The sequence below is a fragment of the Mobula hypostoma genome, chromosome 19, assembly GCF_963921235.1.
Source record: "Mobula hypostoma chromosome 19, sMobHyp1.1, whole genome shotgun sequence".
Taxonomy (NCBI): domain Eukaryota; kingdom Metazoa; phylum Chordata; class Chondrichthyes; order Myliobatiformes; family Myliobatidae; genus Mobula; species Mobula hypostoma.
Window position 1 is genome coordinate 28810660 of NC_086115.1, and position 22101 is coordinate 28832760.

At 42.0% G+C, this 22101-nt stretch overlaps 1 long non-coding RNA gene across 1 annotated transcript in view; it reads right to left on the reverse strand.

The window, feature by feature from the left end:
- Nucleotides 1-201: 201 nt before the first annotated feature.
- LOC134358707 (uncharacterized) overlaps nt 202-22101 on the reverse strand; it is an 87785-nt gene continuing 65885 nt past the window's right edge. The window contains exon 3 of the long non-coding RNA XR_010020927.1: nt 202-322. This is a non-coding gene — a long non-coding RNA (uncharacterized LOC134358707). The remainder of the gene's footprint in view (nt 323-22101) is intronic.

Genomic DNA, 22101 nt, shown 5'->3' on the forward strand with positions numbered 1-22101 from the left:
CATGGACTGCTCGTCCTCACAGAATAGCCAAAGCAATGAGGCTGCAAGACATAGGGGGCAGCACAACTGGTGGGATTCCTGTAATGGGCAAACATTGGGACATGTCCAAAATTATTGGACCAAAACAGCTTTATACTGTCAAAACTTGCGGGCAATCTTTTATCTTCAACCTACATCATTTTCAAGTTTTGTATGAATGTCCTGGAGTTCATAAACAGCCAAAATCACCACTTTCATTTTGTTCTTTGTGTAGGAATTCGCAATACTTCACTGAAAGATGGCCAGCTATGTTCAGTACTTTTATGGTCAATTGGAAAGTTTCCTGAAAGAACAAAACAATTAATATAATTTTATGTTCTTTTTGCACATTGCTGTATATAAATATTATTTTATTTGTTCTTTGTAATGAATGGGTAGTGAAATTTTAATTTAAATCAGGGGTTCCCATCCTGGGGCCCACAGACCCCTTGCTTAATGGTATTGGTCCACAACTTGAAAAAGGTTGGGAACCTCTGATTTAAATAGGACCTTTTGGATGCTAGGTAATCGATATTGGTAGATCCATACTTGTGACAATCATATGTTTTGTTTTTTATTCTGACCAATATCGAATGTTCAGTGATAGGTAGTGTTTCGACTTGTTTGAACGTGTTGATAGCACTAAGACATACACTCAGTGGCTACCTTATTAGGTGCACCTGTACACCTGCTCATCAATGCAAATATCTAAACAGCCAATCATGTGGCAGCAACTCAATCCATAAACGCATGCAGACATGGTCAAGAAGTTCAGTTGTTGTTCAAACCAAACATCAGAATGGGGAAGAAACGTGATCTAAATAATGTCGACCGTGGAGCAACTGTTGGTGCCAGACAGGGTGGTCTGAGTAGCTCAGAAACTGCTATCTCCTGGGGCTTACATGCACAGGAGTCTCTAGAGTTTACTGGGAATGGAGCAAAAAAAACAAAAAAGCTTCCAGTGAGCAGCAGTATTTTAGGGCAAAACTGCTTTTTAATGAGAGAGGTCAGAGCAGAATGGCTAGACTGGTTCAAGCTGACAGACTGGAGGCAGGCACTCAAATAACCAGGTGATACAACAGCAGTGTGCAGAAGAGCATCTCTGAATGCACAACACATTGGACCTTGAAGTGAATAGGCTCCAACAACAAAAGACCACAGACATACATTCAATTGTCAATTTACTAGATGCAGGAGGTACTTAATAAAGTGGCCACTGAGTGTATAATCAAGAGAATTTAGTATGGTGTTAATCTGAAGCAGTTACAAAACACTGCAGCAAGGTAATTTATCAGTGGCACTGCTACTCTGCTCCTTTATAAATTCACAAAGCACTTAACAACTGACAGCTGTTTTTTATTTGATTTACGAAGCAACAAATTTTCCACCACTTAGTATATATTTATATATTGGGCAGCATTTAATTCTAAAATTTAAATGATTAATTAATAGTTCTTTCAAACACTGTAAACCTGCATTTAATAACCAGTAAGGAGTTAGTAAATCAAATGGATGTTGAAATTGGAATGATAAATCTAAGAGCATAGATAAGGCCTTTTGGGCAATTGAGTGGCCATAATTTGCACCTTTATTTTCATTAATTACCTGATACAAATATATGTGCATCTGGAAGTTAGATCCTAGTCAATCCTTTCCAATTGCTTGAGAATAGCAATTTGCAATCTTTTGGACAAATATATTCCCAGCTGAATAAACTTTAAAATGGAGGTTGAAGAAACTCTGACTAGGTGTTCAGGAGAAAAGTCCAGAAATGGAGAACAACATTTTAATTGCTTAATTTTTTATGGATGTAGCACATGCCATTTTTCAGTAATTCTTTAATGAATTAAGTATGACACATATTTCTGTGATTAAGGAACCCAATGAGTTCTTTAATTCATTAGCTTCCTTAATTAATCAATTTCACACCTAGAAGATGTTAAAAGTGGGGTTCCGCAGGGATGAGTTTTGGGACTGCTGCTGTTTTTAATTTATATTAATGATTTGAATAAGCGCATAACAAATAAACTAGTAAAGTTTGCAGATGATGCAAAATTAGGGGGACAGACTGATCACATCCAGGCAGCAGAGTAAATACAGTTATATCTAAACAAAATCCAGATGTGGACAGATAATTGGCAGATGAAATTTATTTTAAGTAAATGTAAAATATTACATATAGGAAGTAGAAATATTAGATGTAAATATACAACGGAGGGGAGTCTTGAGCTAGAAAGTGTACTGTATGAGAAGGATGTGGGCATCCTGGTAAACTCATTACTATTATTATCTAGACAATGCACAGAAGCAATTAAGAAGGCTAACAGAATGTTGGGCTATATAATGTGCTCAGTGGAGTTCAAGTCAAGAAACATTCTCCTTAAGTTGTATAATGTGCTTGTGAGGCCACAGCTCGAGTACTGTGTACAATTTTGGTACCATTGAGGGATATGAAGGCAGCAGAGAAAGTTCAGAGAAGGGTGACGAGACTCATTTCAGATCTGCAGGTTTTGAACCATGAAGAATCCTAAGAATTTCTAAAGAGGCAAAATTGAGAGCATCCTGACTGGCTGCATCACTGCCTGGTACGGGAACAGTACCTCCCTTAATCACAGGACTCTGTAGAGAGTGGTGTGGACAGCCCAGCACATGATTCAGGGCATTTACAAGGACAGGTGTGTAAAAAGGACCCATAAGATCATTGGAGACCCAAGTCATCCCAACCACAATCTATTCCAGCTGCTACTATCCGGGAAACGGTATCACAGCAAAAAAGCCAGGACCAACAGGATCCAGGACAGCTTCTTCCACCAAGCCCACAGACTGATTAACTCACACTGATTTGAGTGTACTCTATATTACAATGACTGTTTTATTTATTATAAATTACTATGATCGCACGTTGCACATTTAGACGGAGACGTAACGCAAAGATTTTTACTCCTCGTGTATGTGATGAATATAAGAAATAAAGTCAATTCAATTCAATATAAAAGATAGAAAGAATTAAATCTTTTTAGCCTAAGAAGATGTAGAATAAAAGGAGACATGATAGAAGTATTCAAGATTTGTTGGGCCGAATGGCCTGTTCTTGTCCAAATCTTTCTAAAGTTCAAATGCATGAAGGAGAAAGTAGGGTTAGTTTTAGAATATCCCTGGTTGGTCTTCCTGTTGAGAGTTTAGCTAACCAGTTCCCCAATTTCACTTCCTTCATCTTTCAGACTTTAATTAAATATAATTTAATATTTTACTCATTTTCTTTATCACAATAGGAAATAATCACCAAAGCACCTGTGTCTAGAATAAATTGGGTTTGCTGAAAGCAAAATCACAATATAAGACATCACAAATTGAAACATTAATTCTGTTTCTCTGTTCACAGATGCCGCCTGACTTGCTGAGTGTTTCCAATAATTCATAAGTTGTGTTTTTATATGCACATAGAACATAGAACACTGTAGCGCAGAAAAGGCCCTTCAACGTATGATGTTGTGCCAAAGTTTTAACCTACTCTAAGATCAAGCTAACTCTTTCCTCCTCCATAGACCTCAATTGTTCTATCATCCATGTGTCTATCTAAGAATTTTTTAAATGTCCCTAATGTATCTGCCTCTACCACCATCTCTGGCAGAGTGTTTCAACACACCCACCACTCTATTTAAAAACATAACGACCTCTGATATCCCCCCTATACTTTCTTTCAATCACCCTAAAATTATGCCTCCTGGTATTAGCTATTTCCTCCTTAGGAAAAGGTCTCTGGCTCTCCTCTTGATCTGTACCTCTTATCATCTTGTACACCTCTCTCAAGTCACCTCTCATCCTCCTTTGCTCCAAAGATAAAAGCCATAGCTTGCTCAACCTATCCTCATAAAACATGCTCTCTAATCCATGCAACATCCTGGTAAATCTCCTTCCTGTTCACCCTCTTTAAAGCTTCCACATCCTAGTTATAATGAGGCGATCAGAACTGAACACGATATTCCAATCCCTAAGGAGAAAAGTGTGTGCTATATGTTGGAGTGTTTGTGTGTGTGTTTGCGTCTTTGCTTTAATATGCATGCATCTGTGTGTTCTGGCATGTATGTTTGTGCTTCTATGAATATGCATGCCTGTCTCTTTGTTGATATAAGTGTGCATGTGCATTGTGATGGTACTGGGTTCACTGTCCACAAAGCCCTATCAGATGCAAAAGATTCTATGCCCTATCCAAAATAGTTATCTACGAATACCCTCACGATAGGGAGGTTATATTGTATCAAACTACACTTCAAAAACTAATTATGCTTTCCTGTCTAGTTTCAGCAGCGAGGTCTAGTTGCCAATACCCACTGCTTGAGTGGTGGGTCCCCCTCCCTACCAAGAAGGAGATACTTCCAGCTAACAAATAGCTCAAACACAGTTCATTTTATTTCTTAATGATACACAATTAAAATTGTAAATATAGTCATTCACAAATATTTAACACTCACAGAGGATTTCAGATTTATAGAATATGTCTGAATTCAAAAGATTTATAAATTACAACGGATTTCCAAACATAGGTACAATTCTAATGAACCAAAAGAACATACCAACAAGTTGCAGATGAACAAATCATTGATCGCAGAAACTGATAGCTGTGTTTCTAGTTATTATGAATTTCTGTGAATTTCTAGTTATTCTTTCTGTCATTCTACTTGTCATTCCCAACAATCCCCAATGCTTTTAACATTTATGCTGCTTTGCTGCTTGCTGACATTATCTGTATGTGATTTTTTTTTTGCTGGGACAAAGTTATGGTCAATTAGCTTCTGGGGAAAGAGATCCCAAGTTCCCAAAATTAATGCTGTGTGGGCTGATTCTCTGAGTACACAAATATCCCAACTATTGATTCATCAACTATACCTGTGACCTTGTTTGATGTACTGTGACAAAAGTAATCTGGTCTACAAGCCTCATTAAACTCAGTCACAATGCTGTAAATAAGCAACTTTGATGTGTGTTGCTTGAATTGCCGGCATCCGCAGAATTCCTGTTGTATGCTGTAAATAAGTTAGCCAGTGTTGTCTGGTTTGACGCAGGCCAATTACTATAACCCCATTGTTTAATGTTGATTAAACATGGTCCTACAGGCCTAACTGTTTACTTATTTACAACAAGAAGATGAGCAAAGAATATTTGTTAGAAATTTAACTTTGTCAAAAACAACTCTGACTCTTTAGAAAGGTCATGCTGTTGTGCTAGAAAGCTGAGGTTTGCAATAAACCTCTCAGGCCTTGGAAAGTCAATATTCCCCACAGTATGAGGTTGTATGGTTGTAAGTGTGCACTCGTATGAGTTTTGGTATGTGTCTGTGTGTACATGTGGTCTGTGTGTCTGTGGTAGTGAAAACAAGTGAAGAGTGGGACAAAGTCCTTCTTCCTGCTAAAAGACAATTTCTCAATAGGTACTAAATGCTTGGCAGTCACCATTAATTCAGCATTACGCACTGATGACATAATCAACTCACTCTGACTAGTCCTGACATCCAACAGCATCACAAACTCTCACACCCTTCTTAGTGTGGCTGTCTTTCCAAACCACACTGCAAATATGCTCACACTCACCACAAGCCAAACAAGAAGCAAATTGGCATCCAAAAGTTGGGTGTGAGGAAATGCTGTTCTGTGGCCATGATCTCTACACACAGATGCTCTTATCATGAACAAATAATTCAGAGCCAGGATTCAACAGCATTTTCTGCTGAAGTTTATTCCAAACCATACCTTCCACCACCCCATCCCACCCACAAAATAAAAGCAATCATATAATGCAAGAAGTTTCATTTGATTCCTATTGTCCTAGAATTTCTGTCATGATTAATTCACGTTATCTGTATTAGGATGATTGAAAATGCAAACCATTTTGCTGTTCCTCTTTTATTTTCCCATTTAATTATATTTTTTCCACTCTGTCGAACTCTATGTGCTCTTTTCTCTGAAAAAAGCAGGTTTCTGATTACTGAGGTCAATAACCTTTTCTAGCACACAAGAGTTGTGATGTGAAATGTAGATGTGGGTGAGACATGCTTGAATCATCTGGTCCTGCAGTTCTGAATTCAATATTCTCTGAACAAGCAACCCATGGTAAACAGAGCTTTGCAATAACAGTATGATTCATTTCATAGCATTCCTAGCTATGAGTCTCACTCCGGAGATGTACCGTATGTGGAGTTACATAAAACCACGAGATGTAGGAGCAGAATTAGGCTATTTGGCCCATTGAGACTGCTCTGCCATTTGATCATCTACTAAATCACACAGAAGGAAGTTAATTAGCCCAAATAATTTACATTAGTAATTCAAGCCCTACAAGAGACTCCTACTGCTTCATCTTGCTGCCTTCTCTCTGTCTCTATTAGGGGTTCATCTAACTTCACCTTGCATGTGGAGTTGGTGCAGGAGGGAGGGATTCATGTTTCTGGACAATTGGGCCTTGTCCAAGGGAAGTTAGGACCTGTTCCAACGGGACAGGTTGCACCTGAACTGGAGGGGGACTAACATCCTTGCGGGAAGGTTTGCTAGTGCAGCTCCAGGAGGTTTAAACTAGGTTTGCAGGGGGAGGGGAACCAGAGTGTTAGAGCAGATAGTGAGGTGGAGGAGGACAAAGGTCATGTGAGAACTGCAAGTATAGTGCATGGAGTAAAGCCAGATCTAATATATAAAGAGGCTTTGAGGAAAGAGAAGCAGAATAAAGGGTGTAAAGGTAATAAGGTAGAAGGGCTAAAGTGTGTGTACTTCAATACAAGAAGCATCAGGAACAAAGGTGATGAACTGAGAGCCTGGATACATAAATGGAATTATGATGTAGTGGCCATTACAGAGACTTGACTGGCACCAGTGCAAGAATGGATTCTCAATATTTCAGGAATTCAATGTTTTAAAAGGGATAGAGCGGGGGGGAAGAGGGGTGGCATTACTGGTCAGGGATACTATTTCAGCTACAGAAAGGGTGAGTAATGTAACAGGATCCTCTTGAGTTAGTATGGGTAGAAGTCAGGAGCGGGAAGGGAGCAGTTACTCTATTGGGAGTACTCTATAGGCCCCCTGGTAGCAGCAGAGATACAGAGGAGCAGATTGGGAGGCAGTTTTTGGAAAGGGGCAAAAATAAGAGGGTTGTTATCATGGGTGACTTTAACTTCCCTAATATTGATTGGCACCTGATTAGTTCCAAGGATTTAGACGGGGCAGAGTTTGTTAAGTGTGTCCAGGATGGATTCCTGTCACAATATGTTGACAGGCCGACTAGGGAGAATGTCATACTAGATCTAGTATTAGGTAACGAACTGAGTCAGGTCACAGATCTCTCAGTGGGGCAGCATCTGGGGGACAGTGACCACCACTTCCTAGCCTTTAACATTATCATGGAAAAGGATAGAATCAGAGAGGACAGGAAAATTTTTAATTGGGGAAGGGCAAATTATGAGGCTGTAAAGGTAGAACTTACGGGTGTGAATTAGGATGATGTTTTTGCAGGGAAACGTACTATGGACATGTGGTCGATGTTTAGGGATCTCTGCTGGATGTTAGGGATAAATTTGTCCCGGTAAGGAAGATAAAGAATGTTAGGGTGAAGGAACCATGGGTGACAAGTGAGGTGGAAAATCTAGTCAGGTGGAAGAAGGCAGCATACATGAGGTTTAGGAAGCAAGGTTCAGATGGGTCTATTGAGGAATATAGGGTAGCAAGAAAGGAGCTTAAGAAAGGGCTGAGGAGAGCAAGAAGGGGGCATGAGAAGGCCTTGGCGAGCAGGGTAAAGGAAAACCCCAAGGCATTCTTCAATTATGTGAAGAACAAAAGGATGACAGGAGTGAAGGTAGGACCGATTAGAGATAAAGGTGGGAAGATGTGCCTGGAGGCTGTGGAAGTGAGCGAGGTCCTCAATGAATACTTCTCTTCAGTAGTCACCAATGAGAGGGAACTTGATGAAGGTGAGGACAATATGAGTGAGGTTGATGTTCTGGAGCATGTTGATATTAAGGGAGAGGAGGTGTTGGAGTTGTTAAAATACATTAGGACGGATAAGTCCCCGGGCCCTGACGGAATATTCCCCAGGCTGCTCTAGGAGGCGAGGGAAGAGATTGCTGAGCCTCTGGCTAGGATCTTCATCTCCTCGTTGTCCACGGGAATGGTACCAGAGGGAGGCGAATGTTGTCCCCTTGTTCAAATAAGGTAGTAGGGATAGTCCGGGTAATTATAGACCAGTGAGCCTTACGCCTGTGGTGGGAAAGCTGTTGGAAAAGATTCTTAGAGATAGGATCCATGAGCATTTAGAGAATCACGGTCTGATCAGGGACAGTCAGCATAGCTTTGTGAAGGGCAGATCGTGTCCAACAAGCCTGATAGAGTTCTTTGAGGATGTGATCAGGCATATAGATGAGGGTAGTGCAGTGGATGTGATCTACATGGATTCTAGTAAGGCACTTGACAAGGTTCCATACGGTAGGCTTATTCAGAAAGTCAGAAGGCATGGGATCCAGGGAAGTTCGGCCAGGTGGATTCAGAATTAGCTCGCCTGCAGAAAACAGAGGGTTGTGGTGGAGGGAGTACATTTGGATTGGAGGGATGTGACTTGTGGTGTCCCACAAGTATCGGTTCTCGGACCTCTGCTTTTCATGATTTTTATTAACGACCTGGATGTGGAGGTAGAAGGATGGGTTGGCATGTTTGCAGACCAGACAAAGGTTGGTGGTGTTGTGGATATTGTAGAGGATTGTCGAAGATTGCAGAGAGACAATTGATAGGATGCAGAAGTGGGCTAAGAAGTGGCAGATGGAGTTCAACCCACAGAAGTGTGAGGTGGTACACTTTGGAAGGACAAATTCCAAGGCAGAGTACAAAGTAAATGGCAGGATACTTGGTAGCGTGGAGGAGCAGAGGGATCTAGGGGTACATGTCCACAGATCTCTGAAAGTTGCCTCACAGGTAGATAGGGTAGTTGAGAAAGCTTATGGGGTGTTAGCTTTCATAAGTCAAGGGACAGAGTTTAAGAGTCGCGATGTAATGATGCAGCTCTATAAAACTCTGGTTAGGCCACACTTGGAGTACTGTGTCCAGTTCTGGTCACCTCACTATAGGAAGGATGTGGAAGCATTGGAAAGGGTACAGAGGAGATTTACCAGGATGCTGCCTGGTTTAGAGAGTATGGATTATGATCAGAGATTAAGGGAGCTAGGGCGTTACTCTTTGGAGAGAAGGAGGATGAGAGGAGACATGATAGAGGTATTCAGGACATTAAGAGGGATAGATAGAGTGAACAGCCAGCGCCTCTTCCCCAGGGCACCACTGCTCAGTACAAGAGGATATGGTTTTAAGGTAAGGGGTGGGAATTTCAAGAGGGATTTTAGAGGAAGGATTAATACTCAGCAAGTGGTTGGTGCGTGGAATGCACTGCCTGAGTCAGTGGCGGAGGCAGATACACTAGTGAAATTTAATAGACTTCTAGACAGGTATATGGAGGAATTTAAGGTGGGGTAGTATGGGAGGTAGGGTTTAAGGGTCAGCACAACATTGTGGGCTGAACGGCCTGTACTGTGCTGTACTATTCTATGTCATTTGCCTCCGTAGCTCAGACACTAGTTCTATAGTATTATTTCTTTCTGGCTAGAGTTTAATCACCCATTTCTAGCCTGGCTGGACTGATTGTTTGACTTCAGACAGAAACAGCAATAAAAAGGGCGTATGTACATGGCCTAATAATAGGCCAGCCACAGTACCTCCTGACTCCAGTGCAGGGAAAGCAAACCCACAGAGTATGGCCTGGGACCAGATTCTCTGGACAACAGCATTTACAACAGTAGCCAAGTCAGATGTTGTTAAAATTACCGGCCCCTGGGTTCAGATCAGGTATGATTGGCTACGGAGCTTTTTTAATTTTGTACTTGCACAGGACAATATCTCTCAGTAGAAACGCTTATTTTTCTTGATTACCTGTTGCATTTATTAACAGCCATCTTGGGTGGCACAGTGGCTGAGCTGTTCGAACATCTGGCTCACAACTCAAGAGACCCAGTTTCAATGCTGACCTCAGGTGCTGCCGAGGTGGAGTTTGCACATTCTACCTGATTCCTCCCTGGTGCTGCACTGTCCTCCCACACGCCAAACACATGCAGGTCAGTGGGTTAACTGACTGCCTTAAACTGCCCCAAGTGTGTAGGCGAGTGGTCTTATTTTCAGAAAGCCTTTGACAAGATGCCATACACGAGGCTCCTAAAGAGCCCATGGCATTACACGAAAGACAGCAGTATGGATCAGAAAATTATCCATCTGGTAGAAGGCAATAAGTGGGAATAAATAGGGCCTTTTCCGGTTGGCAGCTGATGACTGATGGTGTTCCACAGGCACTGGTGTTGGGTCCACCACTTTTCAAGTTATATGTTGATGACCTAGAAAATGGAAATGATGGTTTTGTGGTGAAGCTTGTGAATGATACAAAGATAGGTGGAGCAGTAGATAGTATTGAAGAAGCAGGGTGTCTGCCTGAAGGGAAGCAGTGGTCTTAGACCAAAGCATCAACTATTTATTCCCTTCCATAGATGCTACCTGACTTCAATGACTTGCACCACAAGAAAAAAGGGATTTCTGGATTTGGTGTTGTGCAATCAATCAGATTTGATTAGGCAGCTAAACGTAATAGAACCCTTAGGAGGCAGTGATCATAATATGATAGAATTCATCCTTGCAGTTTGAGAGAGAGAGGCTTAAATCAAATGTGTGGTATTATACTGGAGTAGTGGAAACTACAAAGGCATGGGACAGGAGCTGGCAAAAGTTGTTTAGAAGGGGACACTATCAGGATGAGGGTAGAGCAACAATGGTTGAAATTTTTGGGAGCAATTTGGAAGACACAGGATCAGTTCATCCAAAGAAAAAGAAGCATTTAAAGCAAAGATAAGGCAAGTGAGTCTATCTTATATAGACCAGTGAGTCTTACTTCAGTGGTTGGCAAGTTGATGGAAAAGATCCTGAGAGGCAGGATTTATAAACATTTGGAGAAGCATAATATGATTAGGAATAGTCAGCGTAGCTTTATCAAAGGCAGGTTGTGTCTTACAAGCCTGACTGAATTTTTTGAGGATGTGACTAAACACATTGATGAAGGCAGAGCAGTAGATGTAGTGCATATGGATTTGATAAGGTACCCCATGCAAGGCTTATTGAGAAAGTAAGGAGGCATGGGATCCAAGGGGACCTTGCTTTGTGGATCCAGAATTGGCTTGCCAACAGAAGGCAAAGAGTGGCTGTAGACGGGGCATGTTCTGCATGGAGGTTGGTGACCAGTGGTGTGCCTCAGGGATCTGTTCTGGGATCCCTACTCTTCGTGATTTTTATAAAGGACCTGGATAAGGAAGTGGAGGGATGGGTTAGTAAATTTGCTGATGACACAAAGGTTGGGAGGTGTTGTTGATAATATGGAGGGATGCCAGAGGTTACAGCGGGACATTGATAGGATGCAAAACTGGACTGAGAAGTGGCAGATGGAGTTCAACCCACATAACTGCGAAGTGGTTCATTTTGCTAGGTCAAATATGATGGCACAATACAGTATTAATGGTAGGCCTCTTGGCAGTGTGGAGGATCAGAGGAATCTTGGGGTCCGAGTCCATAGGACACTCAAAGCTGCTGCGCAGGTTGACTCTGTGGTTAAGAAGGCATATGGTGCATTGGCCTTCATCAACCGTGGGATTGAGTTTAAGAGGTAAGGGGTAATGTTACAGCTATATAGGACCCTGGTCAGGCCCTACTTGGAGTACTGTGCTCAATTCTGATCACCTCACTACTGGAAGGATGTGGAAACTATAGAAAGGGTGCAGAGGAGATTTACAAGGATATTGCCTGGATTGGGGAGCATGCCTTATGAGAATGGGTGAAGTGAACTTGGCCTTTTCTCCTTGGAGTGATGACCTGATAGAGGTGTACAAGATGATGAGAGGCATTGATCATGTGGGTAGTCAAGAGGTTTTTTCCCAAGGCTGAAATGGCTATCACAAGAGGGCACAGTTTTAAGGTGCTTGGAAGTAGGTGGACAGGACATGTTAGGGGTAAGTTTTTCCAAACAGAGTGGTGAGTGTGTGGAATGGGCTGCTGGTGATAGTGGTGGAGGCAGATACGATGGGGTCTTTTAAGAGACTCCTGGATAGGTACATAGAGCTTAGAAAAATAGAGGGCTATGTGTAACCCTAGGTAATTTCTAAAGTACATGTTTGGCACAGCATTGAAGGCTGAAGTGCCTGTATTGTGCTGTAGGTTTTCTATGTTCTATGTTCTAACTATGGCTGACAAAGGATTAGTTCCAAGGGTTCAGATGGGGCAAAGTTTGTTAAGTGTGTCCAGGACGGATTCCTGTCACAGTATGTTCACAGGCCGACAAGGGAGAATGCCATACCAGATCTAGTACTAGGTAACAAATCAGGTCAGGTCACGTATCTCTCAGTGGGTAAGCATCTGGGGGACAGTGACCACCACTCCCTGGCCTTTAGCATTATCATGGAAAAGGGTAGAATCAAAGAGGACAGGAAAATTTTTAATTGGGGAAGGGCAATTTATGAGGGTATAAGGCTAGAACCTGCGGGTGTGAATTGGGATGATGCTTTTGCAGGGAAATGTACTATGGACATGTAGTCGATGTTTAGAGATCTCTTGCAGGATGTTAGGAATAAATTTGTCCCGATGAAGAAGATAAAGAATGGTAGGGTGAAGGAACCATGGGTGACAAGTGAGGTGGAAAATCTAGTCAGGTGGAAGAGGGCAGCATACATGAGGTTTAGGAAGCAAGGATCAGATGGGTCTACTGAGGAATATAGGGAAGCAAGAAAGGAGCTTAAGAAGGGGCTGAGAAGAGCAAGAAGGGAGTATGAGAAGGCCTTGGCGAGTAGGGTAAAGGAAAACCCCAAGGCATTCTTCAATTATGTGAAGAACAAAAGGACGACATGAGTGAAGGTAGGACTGATTAGAGATAAAGGTGGGAAGATGTACCTGGAGGCTGTGAAAGTAAGCAAGGTCCTCAATGAATACTTCTCTTCAGTATTCACCAATGAGAGGAAACTTGATGATGGTGAGGATAATATGAGTGAAGCTGATGTTCTGGAGCATGTTGATATCAAGGGAGAGGAGGTGTTGGAGTTGTCAAAATACATTAGGACAGATAAGTCCCAGGGGCCTGACGGAATATTCCCAGGCTGCTCCACGAGGCGAGGGAAGAGATTGCTGAGCCTCTGGCTAGGATCTTTATGTCCTCGTTGTCCACGGGAATGCTACCAGAGGATTGGAGGGAGGCGAATATTGTCCCCTTGTTCAAAAAAGGTAGTAGGGATAGTCCAGGTAATTATAGACCGGTGAGCCTTACGTCTGTGGTGGGAAAGCTGTTCGAAAAGATTCTTAGAGATAGGATTTATGGGCATTTAGAGAATCATGGTCTGATCAGGGACAGTCAGCATGGCTTTGTGAAGGGCAGATCATGTCTAACAAGCCCGATAGAGTTCTCTGAGGAGGTGTGCAGGCATATAGATGAGGGTAGTGCAGTGGATGTGATCTACATGGATTCTAGTAAGGTATTTGACAAGGTTCCACACGGTAGGCTTATTCAGAAAGTCAGAAGGCTTGGGATCCAGGGAAGTTTGGCCAGGTGGATTCAGAATTGGCTTGCCTGCAGAAGGCAGAGTGTCATGGTGGAGGGAGTACATTTGGATTGAAGGTTGTGACTAGTGGTGTCCCACAAGGATCTGTTCTGGCACCTCTAATTTTCATGATTTTTATTAACGACCTGGAGGTTGGGGTAGAAGTGTGGGTTGGCAAGTTTGCAGACGACACAAAGTTTGGTGGTGTTATAGATAGTGTAGAGGATTGTCGAAGATTGCAGAGAGACATTGATAGGATGTAGAAGTGGGCTGAGAAGTGGCAGATGGAGTTCAACCCACAGAAGTGTGAGGTGGTATGCTTGGAAGGACAAACTCGAAGGCAGAGTACAAAGTAAATGGCAGGATACTTGGTAGTGTGGAGGAGCAGAGGGATCTAGGGGTACTGAAAGTTGCCTCACAGGTGGATAGGGTAGTTAAGAAAGCTAATGGGGTGTTAGCTTTCATAAGTCGAGGGATAGCGTTTAAGAGTCGTGATGTTATGATGCAGCTCTATAAAACACTGGTTAGGCCACACTTGGAGTACTGTGTCCAGTTCTGGTCGCCTCACTATAGGAAGGATGTGGAAGCATTGGAAAGGGTACAGAGGAGATTTACCAGGATGCTGCCTGGTTTAGAAAGTATGCATTATGATCAAAGATTAAGGGAGCTAGGGCTTTACTCTTTGGAGAGGAGGATGAGAGGAGACATGATAGAGGTATACAAGATAATAAGAGGAATAGATAGAGTGGATAGCCAGCGCCTCTTCCCCAGGGCACCACTGCTCAATACAAGAGGACATGGCTTTAAGGTAAGGGGTGGGAAGTTCAAGGGGGATACTAGAGGAAGGTTTTTTTACTTAGAGAGTGGTTGGTGCATGGAATGCACTGCCTGAGTCAGTGGTCGAGGGAGATGCACTAGTGAAGTTTAAGAGACTACTAGACAGGTATATGGAGGAATTTAAGGTGGGGGGTTATATGGGAGGCAGGGTTTGAGGGTCAGCACAACATTGTGGGCTATGTGAAGGAGATCAAAGGCAGCATAAAAGCAAACAGGAGAGTATACAAAATAGTAAAAATTAGTGGAAAGCTAGCAGATTTGGAAACTTTTAAAACCCAACAGAAAACAACTAAAAAATCAATAAGAAGAAAAAGATAAGGAAATATGAAGGTAAGCTGGTCAATAATACAAAATAAGGTAATAAAATATTTTTCAGATATATAGAATAAAAGAGAGGCAATAGTGAACATTGGACTGCTCAAAAATGATGCTACAGAAGTACTAATGGGGTCTGACCATATATGGAGTATTGTGAGCAGTTTTGGGCCCCATATCTAAGGAAGGATGTGCAGACATTGGAGAGGGTCCAGAGGAGGTTTACAAAATGATCCTGAAAGAACATCAGAAATATTGGGGAGAAGACAGCAGAATGGAGTTGAGAGGGGAAATAAATCAGCCACGATGAAATGGTGGGGAAGACTCCATAGGCAATTTGGCCTAATTCTGCTTCTATGTCTTATGGTCTTATTGGCACATTCCTTAACAGGCTAGTATGGTTGGCGATTCTAATGGAGGGGAGGAGGCCTGAGCCTGAGAAGGATATTGATGAGATGAGATGGACAAGGTGGCAACTGTATCAGACAAACTGCTACCTTCTCTCTACCATTGCCATATGGATCTGAGAGTAGCCTGATAGAGTCTGGTGGGTCTAACTACGCCTCCACTGTGGACATCAGCCTCTTCTCTTCCTGCCTTGCCCAGGGAGAAATCACGGACCCCAGCACCTTGCCAAAAACAGATGTGAGCTCTACAGTACAGAAGTTACATTCTTTTTTCCCTTCCACTCGTCTTCAACAATAGAGGTTTTCCAACCCACTGGGACCTTTCTGAAACACCAATGAATTCTGTCAAATTATGATCAGGGTCCTGAAATCAACGAGTCCAGAATTTGAGGCTTGGAGCTTGGGCCCTGCCATTATCTTGCCCTGGGGTTGATACTGAAGAACAAAGTCCGGAAGCTGAAGCTCGATGGCCAAAGACCCAGGCCAGAGTTTGAAGCCCACTAGGGGTCAGAGGCCTGAAGTCTTGTCCTAGGGTTAGAGGACTGTTTGTGTGTGGGGGAGGGGTGGGGAGGGAGGAGGAAAGAGGCTTGTTCGATGACAATTTGTTGCTTGTTGTGTTTTGTTCTGTGTTGTTCTGCTGAGTATTGTGGACATGTTATTTGGCACCAAAATGTGTGGCAACATTTATGGGCTCCCCTCAGCACATCCTTAGGTGTTAACATAAACAATGCATTTCACTGTACACTTCCATATACACGTGATAAATAAATGAATCTATATTGTAGCAATGGATACGCTAAAGAGAAGATTGATATTGAGGAGAATTGCATCACATTGACCATTCATCTCTTGTGCAAAGGTCAATGAGGTTTCTTCAGACCCTTAAATCAAAGTGAGCTGTATGATTCCTCATAATTCTTACCTAATCTTACAAGTTAGATTAAGAAGCATTATTTTCTTGTGACATTGTATAACACTGTAGATAGAATTTATGGAGGAGTATTGAAGTGAGAGTAATCCCTGGAATTTGTCTGAATCTCTAAATAATTCAATGAATGTTTGGAAAAATCAGCCAGGCAGTGTCTCAGCAAAATCCTTTGCCCACATTTCCTTTAGACAGGCCCTTTACTGTAGCTGGTACCAGTTTTCTATTTCTACCTCTCTTTAATTTCCATCGTATTCCCTCTGCTCTTGATTTTTGCAGCACTTTTAAAGGACTTGATTGACATAGCATTAACTACTTCTGCAGAGAGTTTGTTTTGCATTTCTCCTTGTCTGTGTTCAGAGATGAGGCAGTTTCATCTAATCTCTGGACTAGTTTGAACATGATTAAGTTTGCATTTGCATCTCCCAATCTGCAATCACATTCTAAGTTAAATAAACTTCTTAAATCTACATTATGCCTTACTCTCTTCATTTTATCTATGTGAGTAATATTTCCCTTAATCTTTTTGTCTATAAGGACATGTTCAGTTCTGTGAAACTTTCCTTTTGCTTCAAGTCATTGGTCATAAATATAAGTGCATCAACTTTACTGAGTACTGTGCATAAGTTGCTCCTTTCCAACAAGCCTCCACCCCACTCCCCACTGCACTCCCTTACTGTAAACTGTGAAGCTCAAAGCTCAGATAATGGATTTGATTTCAATAGAGCTAGAGATAACACCCACATAATGTGTTAAAGCCAAGTTTGCCTTCAGTAAGTTACTCTACAAGATCAGGGTTAGGATCTGGATAGTGGTTGGGGGGTGAAACTGAATTTAAAGATCTTTGGAAGCTTGGAGAATAATATTGGGGAGATCAGGTGTACAACAGGAGGGAAGGCGACTGTGATTTGATGATATTGATGTCAGGTCCATGAGGAGCAAAAATGGTTATGGGAAGTGGTGGAATGTTGGTCATCACTAATTTTACTTTACAGTTGAAACAATTATTGATTGGTGTCAGCATGTGTAACTTTTGTTCACCAAACTTGGCCAGAGGCTCTCAAACAAGTTGTGGCACTTTTACATAGGCAAATAAGAGGCCTCATTATTGCTTCAAGAATCATGAAAGGTCCTGTAGATTTTATGCTGACTCCACAACATGCACGTGCAAGTTCAAGTGGAAATCTGTACGTTTTCTAGCTTACTGTACTAGAGAGTTAATGTGTCTTTTCCTATTGAAAATTGCAATTACAAAGAAGGCAAGTCAGCAATAACAGTATATTTCATTTGGAGTTTGAGGAGATTTGGTACGTCACCAAAGACTCCAGCAAATTTCTCCAGGTGTAACATTATATATGTTTTCTTATTATATGATTTTCTGATATATTGCAATGTACTGCTGCCACCACAAATCAACAAATTTCATGACATAGGTCATTGATATGAAATCTGATTGTGATTCAGGTTTCTTCTTCACTTTGTACGAAGAGTTTTTTTTTCATTTTCAAGCTCTGATATCATATCCTTTCATTCATTGTTTTGTACCAAGTGAATATTTTTTACATTTTCTGTACTTCCTCATGACGGAGAAGAACACCATTGCAACACATCAAGTTTATGCTGGCTCACAGAGCAATTCCATTTTCCTACTAATGTTCCCTACAGTCTTTTCTTCCACATTCCCATCTACTTCCCGGTACCCCTATCATCCGTGTACCTAAGAAAAACATAATAATGTGCCTAAGTGACCTTGGCCCAATGGCATTAACATCTATACTCGTAAAAATGTTTGACAGGCTGGTCATGGCATACATTAACTTCAGCCTTCCTGACAGCCTCAACCCACTACAATTCACCTACCACTGAAACAGGTCTACCACAGATGCCATCTCCCTAACCCTACTCTCATCTCTGGAGCAATTGGTCAATAGATACCTATGTCAAACTATTGTTTATTGACTACAGCTCTGTCTTCAGTACAAAAATTCCAAGCAAACACATCAACACAATCCAGACTCTGGGAATCAAAGCCTCTCCCTGCAATTAAATCTTTGACTTCCTGACTGACAGACTGCAATAGATAAGGATAGGTAGCCACACATCCACCACGATTATTTTAAACACTGCTTTTTCAAAAGTTTGCTTTCTCCGCTCCCCTGCTCTACTCCCTGCACACTTTTGACTACGTGGCCAAATTCTGTCCTAACTCCATCTTCAGGTTTGCAGATGATACCTCCATGTCAAATAATCTCAAATAATAATGAGTTAGATTACAGAAAGGAGACAGAGAGCCGAATAAAAAGGTGTCATGACAACAACCTTTCTGTCACAGTCAGCACAAAAGTGCTGGTCATTGACTCCTGGAAGGGGTAGCGAAATGCTTCTGTCTACATCAGCGGTCCCCAACCTTTTTTGCACTGTGGACCAGCCAACCCGGGGGGGGGGGGGGGTAGGGTTGCCAACAGACAAAAGTAGCAGTCAAATACGTTGTGTTTACCCCGAGAAAGACTACAATGACCATGAAGCCTTGCGCATGCGTGTACATACCGATTTTTTTCTACAAATCTTTTTTGGCGATTCTGCTCCAGGGAGGGGGCAGAGAGAGTATTAATCACGACCGGAATATAGGTGATAAGTGGCTAATACACCCAATTTTGTTTCTAAAAGGGTTTCTCTAACGAATTTAATATTAAACACACAGCGCATATTTTCCTCACATGAATATAGTGATAAGTCAATTATCAGGGGAGGACAGGGGAGCTTGATGTAAGTGTTGAACGAACTTCCTGTAGAAGTTCTAGAGGCAGGTTCGATATTATCATTTAAAGAAAAATTGGATAGGTATATGGACAGGAAAGGAATGGAGGGTTATGGGCTGAGTGCAGGTCGGTGGAACTAGGTGAGAGTAGCATTCGGCACGGACTAGAAGGGCAGAGATGGTCTGTTTCTGTGCTGTAATTGTTATATGGTTATATAGGTCACTTATAAATCAACAGCATCATAACATTTTAAGTATCGTTTGGATATTAAACATACAGCACATATTTTCCCCATATGAACATAGAAAATCATTGCAACACACCAATATCGCTGAATCAGTGGGAGCCCTGGGCTGAATACTTGTTTCCCTGCAACAAGATGGTCCTACCGAGGGGTGATGGGAGACAGCAATACTCGAAGGGGGTTCCTTATGTCCAGTCTATTCCGCAATTTAGTTTTCGTTGCATTCATTGCAGAGATAAGTTGGAAATGGAAGCAATGTTTTCAGCGCTTTCGTGGCTATCTCAGGATATTTAGCCTTGACTTTGATCCGTAATGCCGGCAGAGATGCTATGTCAAACATACTTTTCAGCCCGCCGTCATTTGCAAGCTCGAGGAGTTGATCTCCTTCCCGCGCTGACATGGATGAAGCGCAGGTAATGACCTCGCGTGCATTCAAGCTCAACAGTGCGCGTGACAGGAAATGAGGAAAGGTGCAGCTGACTCATATCGCCAAATCATATCGTTTCCTCGCGGCCCAGCAGCACATGCTTTGCGGCCCGGTGGTTGGGGACCACCGGTCTACATCAATGGTGCTGAGGTTGAGAGCTTCAAGATTCAAGGACTGAAGATCAGATTTCCTCACCAACACCTCTACATCCTCAGGAGGATAAAGAAATGTGGCATATCGCTGTGAATTCTTACCAATTTTTATCGCTATGCCATAGAAAGCATCCTATCTGGATGCATCATAGCTTCGTAGGGGAACTGCTCTGCCCTAAACTGCAAGAAACTGCAGAATATTGTGGACACAGCCCAGTACATCAGGGTAACCAGCCTCTCCTCTAAGGACTTTGTCTATACTTTTCACTGCATCAGTAAAGCACGCAGCATATTCAAAGACCTCAGCCACCTTAGACATTCTTTCTTCTCCTTTCTTCCACTGGTTGGAAAGTCCAAAATCTGAAAGCACATACCACAGGTTCGAGAACAGCTTCTACCCTGCTGTTATAAGATTATATAAAAACTTCCCAGTATAAATTGAATTCTTGACCTCGAAATCCACCTTTCTATGACTTTTCACATTATTTCCCTGCACTGCACTTTCTCTGTAGCTGTTACATTTTAATCTGCATTGTCAAAATTTAACCTTGTTCTACCTCAACATACTATGTAATAATTTGATCTGTATGTACAGAATGCAAGACAAGCTCTTCACTGTACCTCAGTACATAAGGCATTAAGACAATAAGATATAGGTGCAGGATTAGGCCATTTGACCCATCGAGTCTGCTCCACCATTTCAATTGGCTGATCTAATTTTCCTCTCAGCCTCAATCTCCTGCTTTGCCCCCCTATCCCTTCATGCCCTGACCAATCAAGAATCTGTCAACCTCTGCCTTAATTATACATAGCGACTTGTCCTCCACAGCTGCCTGTGGCAACACATTCCACAGATTCACCACGCTCTGGCTAAAGAAATTCCTCCTCTATTCTGAGTTTGTGTCCTCTGGTCTTAGACTCTCGCATCATAGGAAACATCCTCTCCACATCAATTCTATCAAGGCCTTTCAATATTCGATAGGTTTCAATGAGGTCACCCCTCATTTTTCTGAATTCTAGTGAATACAGGCCCAGAGTCATCAAATGCTCTTTGTATGACAAGCTGTTCAATCCTGGAATAGTTTCCATGAACGTCCTTTGAACCCTCTCCAGTTTCAGAATGTCTTTTCTAAGATAAGGAGCTCAAAACTGCTCACAATACTCCAGTTTGGTCTCACCAGTCCTTTATAAAGTCTCAACATTACATCCTTGCTTTTATATTCCAGTCCTATTGAAACGAATGTGAACATCACATTTGCCTTCCTCACCACAGACTCATCCTGCAAATTAACTTTCAGGGAATTCTGCACAAGGACTCCCAAGTCCCTTTGCACCTCAGATTTTTGTATTTTCTCTCCATTTTGAAAACAGTCTACCACTTCATTTCTTCTACCAAAGTGCATGACCATACACTTCCTGATATTGTACTCCATCTGCCACTTCTTTTCCTAATTTCTTAACCTGTCCGTCCCTCTGTAGCCTCCCTACTTCCTCAAAACTACCTGACCTCTTCGTATCATCTGCAAACATTGCAACAAAACCATCAATTTCATCATCCAGTCATTGACATATAATGTAAAAAAACTGATCCCAACACAGACCCCTGTCGAACATCACTAGTCACCAAAACCCAAATAGAAAAGGCTCCCCTTATTCCCACTTTTTGCCTCCTGCCAATCAGGCACTGCTTTATCCATGCTGGAATCTTTCCTGTAATACCATAGGCTCTTAACTTATTAAGTAGCCTTATGTATGGAACTTTGTCAAGGGTCTTCTGAAAATCCAAGTGCATGACATCAGCCAATTCTCCTTTGTCTATCCTGCTTGTTATTTCCTCGAAGAATTCCAACAGATTTGTCAGGCAATTTTCCCCTGAGGAAACCATGCTGACTATGGTCAATTTTATCATGTGCCTCCAAGTAGCCGGAAACCACATCCTAAACAGTGGATTCCAACATCTTCCCAACCACTGAAGTCAGGCTAACTGGACTCCAAGTTCCTTTATTCTGGCTGTCTCCTTACTTGATAATTGCAATTTTCCAGCCATTCGGAACCATTTCAGAGTTTAGTGATCCCTAATGCCTCCACAATCTCTTCAGCAATCTCTCTCAAAACCCTGGGGTATACACCATATGGTCCAGGTGACTTATCTACCTTCAGACGATTCAGTTTTCCAAGAACTTTCTCTCTAGTAATGGTAACTTTCACACACTTTATGACTCCTGACACCTGGAACTTCTACCATACTACTGGTGTCTTCCACAGTGAAGACTGATACAAAATACTTATTTAGTTCATCTGCCATTTCCTTGCCCCCACTTCTACCTCTCCAGCATTGTTTTCCAGTGGTCTGATATTGATTCTTGCCACTCTTTTATATT